Genomic DNA, 16509 nt, shown 5'->3' with positions numbered 1-16509 from the left:
CTCCCTCCCCACCTCCCCCCATCACCCCCTGTGGGAGAGAGAAAAGTTACCACACCGCAGGATTAGAACATAAAACCCCTCTTCGCCCCCCACATTCGCCCCACCACTTTGTCCAAACGTTCTTTTTAATAATCCACTCATTCCAGTTTTTCTTCTACAATAAAAGTCCACGCTTCATCCGCCGTCTCAAAGTAGTGGTGCCTCCCTTGATATGTGACCCACAGTCTTGCCGGTTGCAGCATTCCAAATTTTATCTTCCTTTTATGAAGCACCGCCTTGGCCCGATTAAAGCTCGCCCTCCTTCTCGCCACCTCCGCACTCCAGTCTTGATAAACGCGGATCACCGCGTTCTCCCATTTACTGCTCCGAGTTTTCTTCGCCCATCTAAGGACCATTTCTCTATCCTTAAAACGGAGGAATCTCACCACTATGGCTCTGGGAGTTTCTCCTGCTCTCGGTCCTCGCGCCATAACTCGGTATGCTCCCTCCACCTCCAACGGACCCGCCGGGGCCTCCGCTCCCATTAACGAGTGCAGCATCGTGCTCACATATGCCCCGACGTCCGCACCCTCCACACCTTCAGGAAGACCAAGAATCCTCAGGTTGTTCCTCCTTGCGTTGTTTTCCAGTGCCTCCAACCTCTCCACACATCGTTTCTGATGTGCCTCCTGTATCTCCGTCTTCACCACCAGGCCCTGTATATCGTCCTCATTCTCGGCTGCCTTCGCCTTCACGACCCGAAGCTCCCGCTCCTGGGTCTTTTGTTCCTCCTTTAGCCCTTCAATCGCCTGTAGTATCGGGGCCAACAGCTCTTTCTTCATTTCCTTTTTTATCTCTTCCACGCAGCATTTCAAGAACTCTTGTTGTTCAGGGCCCCATGTGAAACTGCCACCTTCCGACGCCATCTTGGTTTTTGCTTGCCTTCCTTGCCGCTGTTCCAAAGGATCCGCTGCAATCCGGCCACTTTCCTCTCCTTTTTCCATCCGTGTCCAGGGGGAATTCCCTTCTGGTTTACCGCACGGTGTTTTTAGCCGTTAAAATTACCGTTGGGGCCCCTATCAAGAGCCCAAAAGTCCGTTCCACCGGGAGCTGCCGAAACGTGCGACTCAGCTGGTCATCGCCGCACCCGGAAGTCCACTTCATTGCAGTGTTAATGTCTAAGCCTACTTGTGACACTAATAAAGATTACTGGTATTAATCACGCCTCTGTCCAGCTTTACATTAAAGGAACTTGAGAAGCGTGCAAGGACATTCCTAGTAACTACAGCCACAGTCAGTTTAACATCAGTGGTGTGCATGGTCTTAGAATCCATAATCAGGGAGAAAAAGAGTCAGGAAAGTGAATGTTGAACATAGAGAGTGAAAATGGGGAGTTAATAGTAGATGGTAAAGAAATAGGGGATTAAATGAACAAATATGTTGCTTCGGTGTTCACTATGGAGGATACAAGAAATGTTCCAGCATTAGCTGTAAATCAAAGGGCGGCACAGTGGTTAGCACTGCTGCCTCACCGATCCAGGGACCCGGGTTCAATTCAGGCCCCGGGTCACTGTCCGTGTGGAGTTTGCACATTCTCCCCGTGTCTGCATGGATCTCACCCCCACAAACCCAAAGATGTGCAGGTTAGGTGGATTGGCTATGCTAAATTGTCCCTTTGGTCGGGTTACTGGGTTACAGGCGTAGGCTTAGGCAGGGTGTTATTTCCGAGGGCTGGTACAAACTAGATGGGTCTCTTCTGCACTGTGATTCCATGAGAAGGCCTAATCATTTTAAAAAGTAAACAGCCCAAGGTTGCATATCACAAATTATTTACCGTTTGTCACACTTTCTACATTTACTCCTCACCCTTATCAAAGTAGTGAACAACTTTACAGCTCTTTCATTGCATTTCGTGCTCCCCATATCTAGGCAATCATTAATACAACCTGAGCATGATGACACAGAGCAAGAGAGCACCTTTCCTAACCCTGTATCTCTGTCACCAAATCTGCAAGCATCAGGGAAGTTACACACAGCCCAAAAGATGCAATTAGTGAGTTTGCAGATGTACCACTGGTGAGGCAGAGTTATGAGGAGAAGCACTAATATACTGATCGGATGGCCAACTGACAGTGATCACTGACCAATGTACTTTCTCAACTGCAAACGCATGGTGAAATTAGGCAATTATACCAAGCTGATCTTGCTCTTCAGGGCAAAGGTTAAGCAGGGGCTCACATGCACACAACATTTTTCAAAATAATTCAGAGCCCTTTTTATTACTTTTACTAATTCTACATCAAGGGATTGTGTGGATTTTGAAAAACAAAGTGATTTTTTAGTATCAAAATAAAAACAGTTGTGGGAACTGAAAGCATACATGGCGCCACAAAAGACTGTGCTAAGGAGAGGATGGGTTGTGACAGCAATTTCAAATTTCAGGAGATTCCTCAGTACTAAGTTTTTTTTTTAAAGGAGTAAAAAAGTGCTCCTTCACAGCGAGGGATGGAAGAAAAATCATCAGCGCAGAGGACTAAACAGCCTTGAATTCAATATATCCAACAGCAGCATTAGCAGACGGCAATGTGCATTTTGCACAAATTGGTAAATGGTGATTGGGGTGGGGATGGGGGGGGTTGGTTACTTAAACTGGGGGGGGGGGGGGTTCGCAAAGGGTAGAAAGGAAAAACTAAGATAAATAGAAATCAGTCAGTTCTGATCATGGAGGAATGGGCAGTGCTGATTGTAAATGATAGCGAAAGTACACGTGTTTTATGTAGGCTGCAATCCACAGCGATAACCGAATATTTTTTCACCAGAAGATAATGCATCCTGAAATAAAGAATATATACTATAATAGAATTTTCATAAAACTTACTTTCAACAATAGTAAATTACCACACCCCAACTTTGAATTTATGCCACCAGGTTTAACAGATAGTAACACATTATCACAGCATAATTACAAAAGTCTTGAATTTGTCTTTGAAGAACTCTGACAAATGTGATTACTTACGGTGTGTACTGGAGCCTTCTTTTTGGTAAACCTATTCTCTCATTTGTTGGTTGACGCTGATGGCCTTTTACTTGTTTTATGATTAAAGCAGTGAACCTTCCCATGTTATAAATGGTAATGATTAACAAATCGCAACCAACAGGAGGTTCTCTCAACGCCTGGAAACTCTTCCGTTTATTGTGCGTCATAAGGAAGAAGAAAAGAAAGTCTGAAATGAACCTGGGTGTTTGTTAACAAACCATAAGAGAAAGGTTTGAAATATATCAACATGTCATCCTCATGTATACAGGGCAGAAACACAATGCAGCATAGTAGATGTTACTTCTTTTTAGCTGTCTGCGTTAAGAACTGCCAGAATTGTATACACCAGTATCTTATCCTCGAGTTAACAAAGCAGATGTTTATATGGCAGAGAGATGATGCTGCTGCTTCTGCCATCAGATGCTGATGATGAACTTTGTTGAGTGGTTAGTTAATTAGTTAATAGTAAAACATTATATTTGGCACAACTAACAAACAGGACTACAAGCAGGATAAACAGCAGAATCAGCATGCCATAGACAGAGCTAAGCAATCCCACAATCAACGGATCAGAGCTAAGCTCTGCAGCCCTGCCACATCCAATGAGGAATGGCGGCAGACAGTTCAACAACTAACTGAAGGAGGAGGCTCCACAAATATCCCCATCCACAATGATGAGGGAGCCCAGCACATCAGCGCAAAAGACAAGTTTGAAGCATTTGCAGCCATCTTCAGCCAGAAGCGCTGAGTGGACAATCCATCTTGGTCTCCGCTTGAGGTTCCCAGTATCAGAGATGCCGGCCTTCAGCCAATTCAATTCACACCATGTGATATCAAGACATAGCTGAATGCACTGGTTACAGAGAGCAAAGGCTATGGGCTCTGACAACACCCTCGCCTTATTACCAAAAGCTTAAGCTCAAGAACTAAAAAATCACTAGCCAGCCTGTTCTAGAACATCTACAAAACAATCATTTACCTAAAAGCATGTTAAACTTCCCAGCTTTTCCTGTCTACAAAAACCAGGACAAATCCATCCGGCCAAACAGTCTACTCTCAGTTATCAGTGTGTAGATCCCCAAATTTCTTTCTCTGTCAGTCTGGCCTCAATAAAAGTTGAGACGGATTCGCACGTAAAAAGAAGTTATTTATTTAGCTTGCAAGCTTAATCATCTTACAGAAACGTAAAAGACATCCAGCCTCTTACACCCCAGAAAAACGACTGACTAAAAGACAAAGGGATCTCTGCAAAATCAATTCAAATGGTATCAAGTTTCACATACTCGACGGACATAGGTCAGCCTATGTCCCTCCTGACCTGTTCGATCTATTCTGATTGGCTCACTTCCAATCCCTTTCTCTGGCCCCTATCAATGCAGCATCACTCTCATAGACACACCTCTTCCTGCTTTTTCCATGCGGTCTCAAACCCCTTTGTCCCTAACTGCCAGAATCAAAGTGGCTTATTTCTACATTACATTAACTAGTATCTCTAAAGTAACTATTTTATATCACATTCGTCAAGTGAAGTGCTGGAAGATGTCATTGACATGTCAAGTGGTACTTACTCAAAAATAACCTGCTCAGTTTGAGTTTCACCAGGGTCACTCAGCTACAAGATGTCATTACAGCCTTGGTCTCAACAAGAACAAAAGAGTTGAATTCCATAAGTGAGGTGAGTGAGCCCTTGACATAAGGCAGAATTTGACTGGGCGTGGCATCAAGGAGTCCTAGCAAAATTGAAGTCACTGGGAATCAGGGAGAAAGCTCTCTCCTGATTGAATTCCCAGCACAAAGGATGATGGTTCTGGTTGTTGGAAGCCAATAATCTCAGCCCCAGAATATTGCTGTTTCTCAGGGTTGTATCTCAGGCCCAACCGTCTTCAGTTGCTTAGTTAATGACCTTCCTGCCATCATAAAGTCAGAAATGGAGATAATCGCTGATGATTGCACTGTGTTCAGTATCATTCATGACTCCTCAGAAACTAAAGCAGTCCGTGCTTACGTACAGTAAGATTTGGACAGCATTCAGGCTTGTGCTAATACATAGCAAGTAACAATCACAACATAAAATAACCATTAACAAATAGAGAGAATCTAACCATCTCCCTTTGATGTTCAGCAGCATTACTTTACCATCACTGAATTCCTCACCATCCACATCCTGAGGGTAACAATGAACAAAAACATAACTGGGCCAACCTGATAAATACTCTGGCTCCAAGAACAGGTCAGAGGCTGGAAACTCTGTGGCAAGTAACTAACCTCCTGACTCCTCATAGCTGCCTGGGATTTGCAAGGCACAAGTCAGCAGCGTAGCAGAATGTTCTCCACTTGTCAAGATCAGTGTAGCTACAACAACGGCCCAGGTCAAATCAGCTGCTTGATCGGCAACCCATTTACCACCTTAAAAATTAGTTTCCTCTACCACCCACGCACAATGGCAGTAGTGTGTACCATTTACAAGATGCACGGCAGAAAGCCGTGTAACCTGTGACAGAACCTACAAGTCCTGTGAATGCTACCACCCTGAAATACAAGAGCAGCATATACATGGGAACACCAAGACCTGCAGGTCCCCCTCCAAGCCACACACCACCTTGGCCTTGGAATTATAACACCATTCTTTCACTACTGCTGAGTCAAACCCCTGGTAATCCCTTCCTAACAGCACTGTGGGTGTTACAGAGTAAAAGAGAGTGAGGAGAACGGCAGAGACACAAGGTGAAAGAGCACAAAAAGAGCGGCGGAAACACAGGGTGAAAGAGCATGAGGATAGCGACAGAGATATAGGATGTAAGAGCACGAGAAGAGAGACGGAGACAAAGGGTAAAATAGCGCGAGGAGAGAGAGACGGAGACACAGGGTAAAAGAACATGAGGAGAGAGTCCGAGACACAGGTTAAAAGAGCACGAGAAGAGAGAGACGGAGACACAGGGTAAAAGAACACGAGGACAGAGTCCGAGACACAAGTTAAAAGAGCGCGAGAAGAGAGAGACGGAGACACGGTAAAAGAACAGGAGGAGAGAGTACGAGACACAGGTTAAAAAAGCGTGAGAAAGGGCAGCAAGGTGGCGCAGTGGGTTAGCACTGCTGCCTCCTGGCGTCGAGGTCCCAGGTTCGATCCCGGCTCTGGGTCACTGTCTGTGTGGAGTTTGCACATTCACCCTGTGTTTGCGTGGGTTTCGCCCCCACAACCCAAAGATGTGCAGGGTAGGTGGATTGAACATGCTAGATTTCCCCTTAATTGGAAAAAATGAATTGGGTACTCTAAATTTTTTAAAAAAGAAAAGAAAAAGAGCGTGAGAAGAGAGAGACTGAGACACAGGGTAAAAGACCGCAAGGAGAGCGGAGTCACAGGATAAAAAAGCAAGAATAGGGGCAGCACGGTGGTGCAGTGGTAGCACTGCTGCCTCACGGCGCTGAGGTCCCAGGTTCGATCCTGACTCTGGGTCATTGTGTGGAGTTTGCACATTCTCCCCGTGTTTGCGTGGGATTCGCCTCCACAACCCAAAGATGTGCAAGGTAGGTGGATTGAACACGCAAAATTGTCCCTTAGTTGAAAAAAATGAATTGGGTACTCTAAATTTTTTTTTTAAAGCAAGAGTAAAGTGGCAGAGACACATGTCGAGTTCTATAGCTCCCCTGATCATAAGACATGTGTAGAACATGAGTGTGTGGTTGTAATAAGTATTTATTCTTGACACGCAGAAAGGTAACCATGCAATTCTATGTACAGACAATTATGTCTATGTTACTGTGGAGCTAAGGTGAGATGCGACTGTCTCATTGTCCATCCTGCTATCTGTCTCATCCGTACCTGGATATATATATGTGTGTCTCCATGGGTGTCTGGTTCCACTTACTGGCAGGAGGTCATGACTGTCACTACATATATTGGTCATTACCTATATACACTGGTACTGTTACATACAGATATATACATTGGTGCAGCTAAGTACAGTTTATATACAGATATGCATATGTGCATGTCACCACAACACAGGGTAAAAGAGCGTGAGGAGAGCGGCAGAGACACAGGGTAAAAGAGCACGAGGAGAGTGGCAGAGACACAGGGTAAAAGAGCACGAGGAGAGTGGCAGAGACACGGGGTAAAAGAGCGCAAGGAGAGAGGCAGAGATACAGGGTAAAAGAGCACGAGGAGAGCGGCAGAGACACAGGGTAAAAGAGCACGAGGAGAGTGGCAGAGACACAGGATAAAAGCGTGAGGAGAGTGGCAGAGACACAGGGTAATAGAGCGCAAGGAGAGAGGCAGAGATACAGGGTAAAAGAGCACGAGGAGAGCGGCAGAGACACAGGGTAAAAGAGCACGAGGAAAGTGGCAGAGACACAGGGTAAAAGAGCGCGAGGAGAGTGGCAGAGACACAGGGTAAACGAGCACGAGGAGAGTGGCAGAGACAGAGGGTAAAAGAGCGTGAGGAGAGTGGCAGAGACACAGGGTAAAAGAGCACGAGGAGAGTGGCAGAGATACAGGGTAAAAGAGCAAAAGGAGAGAGGCAGAGATGCAAGGTGAAAGAGCGCGAGGAGAGTGGCAGAGACATAGGGTAAAAGAGCACAAGGAGAGAGGCAGAGATACAGGGTAAAAGAGCAAAAGGAGAGAGGCAGAGATACAAGGTGAAAGAGCGCGAGAAGAGTGGCAGAGACACAGGGTAAAAGAGCGCGAGGAGAGTGGCAGAGACACAAGGTAAAAGAGCGCGAGGAGAGCGGCAGAGACACAGGGTAAAAGAGCATGAGGAGAGCGGCAGAGACACAGGGTAAAAGAGCACGAGGAGAGTGGCAGAGACACAGGGTAAAAGAGCAAAAGGAGAGTGGCAGAGAAACAAGGTGAAAGAGCGCGAGGAGAGTGGCAGAGACATAGGGTAAAAGAGCAAAAGGAGAGAGGCAGAGATACAAGGTGAAGGAGCGCGAGGAGAGTGGCAGAGACACAGGGTAAAAGAGCGCGAGGAGAGCGGCAGAGACACAGGGTAAAAGAGCGCGAGGAGAGTGGCAGAGGCACAGGATAAATGAGCGCGAGGAGAGCGGCAGAGACACAGGGTAAAAGAGCACGAGGAGAGTGGCAGAGACACAGGGTAAAAGAGCGCGAGGAGAGTGGCAGAGACACAGGGTAAAAGAGCACGAGGAAAGTGGCAGAGACACAGGGTAAAAGAGCGTGAGGAGAGCGGCAGAGACACAGGGTAAAAGAGCACGAGGAGAGTGGCAGAGATACAGGATAAAAAAGCACGAGGAAAGCGGCAGAGACACAGGGTAAAAGAGCACGAGGAGAGAGGCAGAGATACAGGGTAAAAGAGCAAAAGGAGAGAGGCAGAGATACAAGGTGAAAGAGCGTGAGGAGAGTGGCAGAGATACAGGGTAAAAGAGCACGAGGAGAGAGGCAGAGATACAGGGTAAAAGAGCGCAAGGAGAGTGGCAGAGATACAGGGTAAAAGAGCAAAAGGAGAGAGGCAGAGATACAAGGTGAAAGAGCGTGAGGAGAGTGGCAGAGACACAGGGTAAAAGAGCACGAGGAGAGAGGCAGAGATACAGGGTAAAAGAGCGCAAGGAGAGTGGCAGAGATACAGGGTAAAAGAGCAAAAGGAGAGAGGCAGAGATACAAGGTGAAAGAGCACGAGGAGAGTGGCAGAGACACAGGGTAAAAGAGCGCGAGGAGAGTGGCAGAGACACAAGGTAAAAGAGCAAAAGGAGAGTGGCAAAGATACAAGGTGAAAGAGCACGAGGAGAGTGGCAGAGACACAGGGTAAAAGAGCGCGAGGAGAGCGGCAGAGACACAGGGTAAAAGAGCATGAGGAGAGCGGCAGAGACACAGGGTAAAAGAGCACGAGGAGAGTGGCAGAGACACAGGGTAAAAGAGCAAAAGGAGAGTGGCAGAGATACAAGGTGAAAGAGCGCGAGGAGAGTGGCAGAGACATAGGGTAAAAGAGCAAAAGGAGAGAGGCAGAGACACAAGGTGAAAGAGCGCGAGGAGAGTGGCAGAGACACAGGGTAAAAGAGCGCGAGGAGAGCGGCAGAGACACAGGGTAAAAGAGCGCGAGGAGAGTGGCAGAGACACAGGATAAATGAGCGCGAGGAGAGCGGCAGAGACACAGGGTAAAAGAGCATGAGGAGAGTGGCAGAGACACAGGGTAAAAGAGCACGAGGAGAGCGGCAGAGACACAGGGTAAAAGAGCGCGAGGAAAGTGGCAGAGACACAGGGTAAAAGAGCACGAGGAGAGTGGCAGAGATACAGGGTAAAAGAGCACGAGGAAAGTGGCAGAGACACAGGGTAAAAGAGCGCGAGGAGAGCGGCAAAGACACAGGGTAAAATAGCACGAGGAGAGCGGCAGAGACACAGGGTAAAAGAGAGCGAGGAGAACAGCAGAGACACAGGGTAAAAGAGCACGAGGAGAGTGGCAGAGACACAGGGTAAAAGAGCACGAGGAAAGCGGCAGAGACACAGGGTAAAAGAGCGCGAGGAAAGTGGCAGAGACACAGGGTAAAAGAGCACGAGGAGAGTGGCAGAGATACAGGGTAAAAGAGCACGAGGAAAGTGGCAGAGACACAGGGTAAAAGAGCGCGAGGAGAGCGGCAAAGACACAGGGGAAAAGAGCACGAGGAGAGCGGCAGAGACACAGGGTAAAAGAGCGCGAGGAGAACAGCAGAGACACAGGGTAAAAGAGCGCGAGGAGAGCGGCAGAGACACAGGGTAAAAGAGCACGAGGAGAGCGGCAGCGACACAGGGTAAAAGAGCGCGAGGAGAGCGGCAGAGACACAGGGTAAAAGAGCACGAGGAGCGCGGCAGAGACGCAGGGTAAAAGAGCACGAGGAGAGTGGCAGAGACACAGGGTAAAAGAGCATGAGGAGAGTGGCAGAGATACAGGGTAAAAGAGCACAAGGAAAGTGGCAGAGACACAGGGTAAAAGAGCGCGAGGAGAGTGGCAGAGACACAGGGGAAAAGAGCACGAGGAAAGTGGCAGAGACACAGGGGAAAAGAGCGTGAGGAAAGTGGCAGAGACACAGGGGAAAAGAGCGCGAGGAGAGCGACAGAGACACAGGGTAAAAGAGCACGAGGAGAGTGGCAGAGACACAGGGTAAAAGAGCGTGAGGAGAGCGGCAGAGACACAGGGTAAAAGAGCACGAGGAGAGTGGCAGAGATACAGGATAAAAAAGCACGAGGAAAGCGGCAGAGACACAGGGTAAAAGAGCACGAGGAGAGTGGCCGATACACAGGGTAAAAGAGCACGAGGAGAATGGCAGAGACACAGGGCAAATGAGCGCGAGGAGAGCGGCAGCGACACAGAGTAAAAGAGCACGAGACAAGTGGTGACACAGGGCAAGAAAACACAAGGAGGGTGGCAGAGACACAGGATAAAAGAGCGCGAAGAGAGAGGCGGAGATACAGGTAAAAGAGCGCAAAAAGAGTGGCAGAGACACGGGGTAAAAGAGCACAAGGAGAGAGCCAGAGACACAGGATAAAAGAGTGCGAAGAGAGAGGCGAAGATACAGGTAAAAGAGCGTAAAAAGCGTGGCAGAGACACGGGTAAAAGAGCACGAGGATAGTGGCAGAGACACAGGGTAAAAGAGCGCGAGGACAATGGCAGAGACACAGGATAAAAGAGCGCGAAGAGAGAGGCAGAGATATGTCCAACGCCTCCAGGCCAGAACCAAGACCACCCCAACCTCTGTCATCGAGCTACAATGTGAAGACGGTGCGTGTGTGTGCACATTCAGAGACCGAGCTACAAATTATCATTGACACTTCCACCGAGGCATATGAGAGAATGAGCCACAGACTAAACATCCGGAAAACAAAGTTTCTCTACCAGCCTGCTCCTGCCACATAAAACTGCCCCTCAACCATCAAGGTCCACGGTGAGTCTTTGGATTATGTGGATCATTTCCCATACCTGAGCCTCCTCTCGGTGCGAACAGACACGGACGACGAAATACATCGACTCCAATGCTCCAGTCTTTGGACGCCTGGGGAGCAGAATATTCGATGAGCGAGACCTTAATCCCAGCACCAAGCTCATGGTCTACAGAGCAGACGTGCTGTAATGATTTAGACCAGGCCTTTGAGATTGGCCAGTTGGAATACGAGTTCCCTGATCAGTGGGCCAATCAGGGAACCTCTTATTTGTATATAACAGGAAGTGTCAGATCCTCTGCACGCCCGTGTAGACCGCAAGCTGAATCCACATGGTCGTACTGCTGTTGGTTTTGTTCATAAAAGGAGTTCAGGTGAAGGGACATCTGCCTCCGTGGACTTAATACACGTGGTCCCCGCCCTCCTGTGTGCATCACAAACACGGACAATGTACAGCACACACTTCAAATCCTTGTAAGAAATCTCACAACACCAGGTTAAAGTCCAACAGATTTGTTTGAAACACTAGCTTTCGGAGCACTGCTCCTTCCTCACCTGAGGAAGGAGTAGTGCTCCAAAAGTTACTGTTTGAAACAAACCTGTTGGACTTTAACCTGGTGTTGTGAGACTTCTTACTGTGCTCACCCCAGTCCAACGGCGGCATCTCCATATCATGGCTTCAAATCCTTGGACGGTTATCACCAACGCTGCCTCTGTAAAATTCTGCAAATCCACTGGCAGTATAGGCATGTCCTCAACATGCGTGTTTGCTCCCAGGCCAATATCCCCAGTATCGAGGCACCAGTCACGCTTGACAAGCTGAGGTGGGCGGGCCACATTACCCGTATTCCCGACAGAAGACTCCTGAAACAAGTGCTCTACTCTAAGCTCCGCAATGGCAAGCCATCACTAGGAGCGCAGAGGAAATGCTACAAGGACACTCGGAAAATCTCCCTAAATAAATGCAACATCCCCACTGACATGTAGGAATCGCTTGCCTTAGAACGCAAAACCTGGAGAAAAAGCAACCACGACAAAACCAATCACCTCCAACGTTGTAGGGTGGAGCACGAGGAGGCCAAGTGCAAACAGCGGAAGGACAGCGCAGAATCCAGAGTATCCCACCCACCCATGTCATCAAACACCACCTGGAAAAGCTGGGGCAGAGTCTGCGGATCCAGGATTGGACTATTCAGCCACTGCAGAACCCACCTCGCCCAAGTGGAAGCAAGTCATCCTCAATGCTGAGGACTGCCAAGAAGAAGGGTGTACCTGCACCACATGGACTGAAGTGGTTCAAAAGGCAGCTCTCCACCACTTTTTCAAGGGCAATTAAACATGAACAACTAATGCTGCCCTTATCAGTAAAGATGTGGAGATGCCGGCGTTGGACTGGGGTGAGCACAGTACGAAGTCTTACAACACCAGGTTAAAGTCCAACAGGTTTGTTTCGATGTGACTAGCTTTCGGAGCGCTGCTCCTTCCTCAGGTGAATGAAGAGGTATGTTCCAGAAACACATATGTAGACAAATTCAAAGATGCCAAACAATGCTTGGAATGCGACTATTAGCAGGTGATTAAATCTTTACAGATCCAGAGATGGGGTATCCCCAGGTTAAAGAGGTGTGAATTGCATCAAGCCAGGACAGTTGGTAGGATTTCGCAGGCCAGATGGTGGGGGATGAATGTAATGCGACATGAATCCCAGGTCCCGGTTGAGGCCGCACTCATGAGTGCGGAACTTGGCTATAAGTTTCTGATCAGCGATTCTGCGTTGTCGCGCGTCCTGAAGGCCGCCTTGGAGAACGCTTACCCGGAGATCAGAGGCTGAATGCCCTTGACTGCTGAAGTGTTCCCCGACTGGAAGGGAACATTCCTGCCTGGTGATTGTTGCGCGATGTCCGTTCATTCGTTGTCGCAGCGTCGGCATGGTCTCGCCAATATACCATGCTTCGGGACATTCTTTCCTGCAGCGTATGAGGTAGACAACATTGGCCGAGTCGCACGAGTATGTACCGCGTACCTGGTGGGTGGTGTTCTCACGTGTAATAGTGGTATCCATGTCGATGATCTGGCACGTCTTGCAGAGATTGCCATGGCAGGGTTGTGTGGTCTCGTGGTCACTGTTCTGAAGACTGGGTAGTTTGCTGCAAACAATGGTTTGTTTGAGGTTGCGCGGTTGTTTGAAGGCAAGTAGTGGGGGTGTGGGGATGACCTTGGCAAGATGTCCATCGTCATCAATGACGTGTTGAAGGCTGTGAAGAAGATGACGTAGTTTCTCCGCTCCGGGGAAGTACTGGACGACGAAGGGTATTCTGTCGGTTGTGTCCCATGTTTGTCTTCTGAGGAGGTCGATGCGGTTTTTCGCTGTGGCGCGTTGGAACTGTCGATCGATGAGTCGAGTGCCATGTCCCGTTCGTACGAGGGCATCTTTCAACGTCTGTAGATGTCTGTTACGCTCCTCCTCGTCTGAGCAGATCCTGTGTATACGGAGCACTTGTCCATAGGGGCTTATCAGTAAAGGTCACATTCCGTGAAAGAATAGAAATAGCTAACAGGCAGTGCTGATTCCTGACACCAGTGGGATTGGATCTTTGCCACAAAGGTGGGAAACAGCAGCTGGGTCTGTTTTAGCATCAGAAATCCACAAGCTGACGGGTGGGATTTCAGTTGGGGTAGAAGCAATACAATTGTGTGTGTTTGGATGAACAATTGAAGGAAGTGGTGCAGTAGCAGCAGATTAAGTAACAAGACCAGAAGCAACAGTGACAACAGAAGGGAGAGTCTGCTTGTAGGAGGCCATACCTAGCACATCATGTATAAAAGCCAATTGCTTGGATCTGTTTTCAGAGCAGCACATCAGGAGGCTGCATTTTCCCAGCCAAGTTGCAGGTTTCAATAACCTCCTGTAGCAGATCCTGTTGCCTGCTGGACCATGGGATTATGCTTTGCCAATGCCTGTCAAAGTCATCAGAGCCTTCAAGTCAGGGCTTCTCAAACTGGGGATTGTGAAATGAGATCCACGGGCAGCACGGTAGCACGGTGGTTAGCACAGTTGCTTCACAGCTCCAGGGTCCCAGGTTCGATTCCCAGCTTGGGACACTGTCTGTGCGGAGTCTGCACGTTCTCCCCGTGTGTGCGTGGGTTTCCTCCGGGTGCTCCGGTTTCCTCCCACAGTCCAAAGATGTGCAGGTTAGGTGGATTGGCCATGCTAAATTGCCCTTAGTGTCCAAAAAGGTTGGAGAGGTTACTGGGTTATGATGATAGGGTAGAGGCGTGGGCTTAAGTGGGGTGCTCTTTCCAAGGGCCGGTGCAAACTCGATGGGCCGAATGGCCTCCTTCTGCACTGTAAATTCTATGATTCTGGGGCTGCAAGCACCGAGGCAGCAATGGCTGAACAGCAATGTTAACAGCTACAAGACCCCTTCAAATCCTCACTTTATTTTCAATGGTGGGCACAGCTGATATTTGAGGCCCGATTCCTGCCCTAAAAAACCTACAGTAAAGATAGGTGTTGTAAAACTCCCTGAAGATTAAACAATTTGCTTCCACTCTCACAGTTGTTTCCCCCCGCCCACCCCCTGGCTTTCCCAGGTCTCTCTCTCTCTCCACTCACTTGCCATTTCACATTTCCCACTGAGGGGTTATGGCTATTTCAAAGCCTCAAAATGGCGTCACAGTAGGCCAATATTTAGGAAGCACTGCCTCAGGCCAACATTTAGGAAGCACTGCCTCAAGTTGTTTGACAATGATCCCTTCCATTCTGCTCCACCTCACATGAACTACATTGAATCACAGAATAGTTACAACACACAAAGAGACTACTTGGCCCATCATGAAATTCCATATTTTCTGCAGCCATATCTAAACAGCTATTCCTAGTGCCGAGACATCCACATGTTGAATGGCGTTGGTAGCACACCAGACAACCACTGGTACCTGCGGATGTTTCATCCTGGAATCACTGATAAATTTAAAGGCACAACAACAAAGTGTAACTCTGGCCGCCATTTCTTTAAATTGAGAATCAAGAATTGCCCGGCACAGATCCGGGTGCAACAGGCGAACCCGCATGAGTCCCAAATCGGACTCCGTGCCGGGCCAATCACAAGTCACTCCACTCGGTCCACCCGGCCAATGTGGACCTCGCCTTGCGTGAGATCCAGATCTGCATATTAAAATGGGCCTAATGACTCCTTTAAATGCCCATAGACCAGATTCACCCAGAGCCCGGGACTCAGCGGCCGTGCCTAGGAGACAAATGTGGACCAGTCATAACAGCAGCTGGGGGGGAGGGTCTCTCAGGCCATTGGAAACCCTAAATGGTCAGAGCTGGGGAGGGTGGCACCCTGGCACTCCCCCTGGCACCCAGGCATCTTGACATTGCCAGCTTATCAGTCTGGCAGTCTCACTCAGGCACTGCCAGAGTTCCCTACCTTGGCAGGCAGGATCCAGTCGATCAAGATGAACATTCTGCCATGACTTTTGTTTTTTATCCCGTGTCTGCCGGTTTTCTTTCCTAAATTTTTTTATGGGTGGGTCGAGAAGTTGATATTATCCTTTATATGGACTGACAAAACACTGAGGATTCATTGGGCAGTCCTTCAAAGGGATAGACCATTGGGGGGTGCCTGGCATTACCGAACCTGATATTTAATAATTGGGCAGCTAATGCAGAGAAGGTATTGGTTTGGTGTAGTGATCCAGGGGCTATATTGGTGCAGATAGAATCAAGGTCATGTAGGGGATCTGGTATGGAAGCATTAGTGACGGCCTCGCTCCCATTCTCACCGATAAAGTATTCATCAAATCCAGTGATTGTCTCCACTTTGAAGATATGGAGGCAATTTCAACATTTTAAATTGGGGTCAGTGTTGAAGTTGCCCCCATCTGTGCTTACCATCTGTTCGAGCCGGTGAGATTAGATGCCCCATTCGGTGGGTTGGGAGAGAAGGGGCTGGAGAGAGTGGGTCATTTGTTCCTGGAGAGGTGGTTTGCCGGTCTAGAGAAATTGATGGAAAAGTTTGGGCTCTCGGTTCAAATTCTTTCCGATATCTCCAAGTTCAAACTTTGCGAGACGTTTTTTTCCCGACATTCCTCGTGGCACCGCCAACATCTCTAATGGAGAAGGTCCTTTTGCTAGCAGGGTGGGAGGAAGGTGGCACTTCCAGTATTTATGGACGGATTTTGTCAGAAGATTCGGAGTCAGTGGAGAGGGTTAAGGCTAAGTTGGAGGAGGAGTGGGAGCCCATATTGGATGATGCCGTGTGGAGTAAGGCCCTTTGCAAGATAAACTCCATGTCCTTGTGTGCGAGGCTTTGTTTGATCCAGCTTAGGGTACTGTTTAAGGCACACCTAACCAAGTCTAGAATGAGTGTATCTAGGGGTGGAGGACAGGTACGAGCGCTGTTCAGAAGGTTCGGCTAACCACGCGCACATGTTCTGGTCTGGCCCCAAGCTTGTGGGTTTCTGGGTCTGCTTCTTCAGCACCATGTCACCGATTCTGAAGATTAAGCTGGAGTCCTGTCCTTTAATGGCCATATTTGGGGTGTTGGACTTGCCGGAGCTGCAGACGGGTGTGGGGGCAGATGTCCTGGCCTTCGCCCCACTGATTGCCCAGACGGGGGTTCTG

At 48.5% G+C, this 16509-nt stretch overlaps 1 protein-coding gene across 3 annotated transcripts in view; it reads right to left on the bottom strand.

Annotated features, from left to right (window-relative positions):
* Positions 1-16509, bottom strand: part of cdhr2 (cadherin related family member 2) — a 349352-nt gene that overhangs the window by 241030 nt on the left and 91813 nt on the right. Inside the window, exon 1 of one of the 3 annotated variants that reach the window (XM_072512191.1) lies at positions 2996-3092. The exons of the other annotated variants lie outside the window; for them this stretch is intronic. The gene's annotated coding sequence lies outside the window, so the exon portion shown is untranslated. Of the gene's footprint in view, positions 1-2995; positions 3093-16509 lie in introns of those variants that run through there. 3 annotated transcript variants of the gene reach the window in all.

This window comes from Scyliorhinus torazame, chromosome 7 (genome assembly GCF_047496885.1).
Source record: "Scyliorhinus torazame isolate Kashiwa2021f chromosome 7, sScyTor2.1, whole genome shotgun sequence".
NCBI classification, from domain to species: Eukaryota; Metazoa; Chordata; class Chondrichthyes; order Carcharhiniformes; family Scyliorhinidae; genus Scyliorhinus; species Scyliorhinus torazame.
Note: the sequence above shows the minus strand (reverse complement) of the source record. Positions and strands in the feature narration are given on the sequence as shown.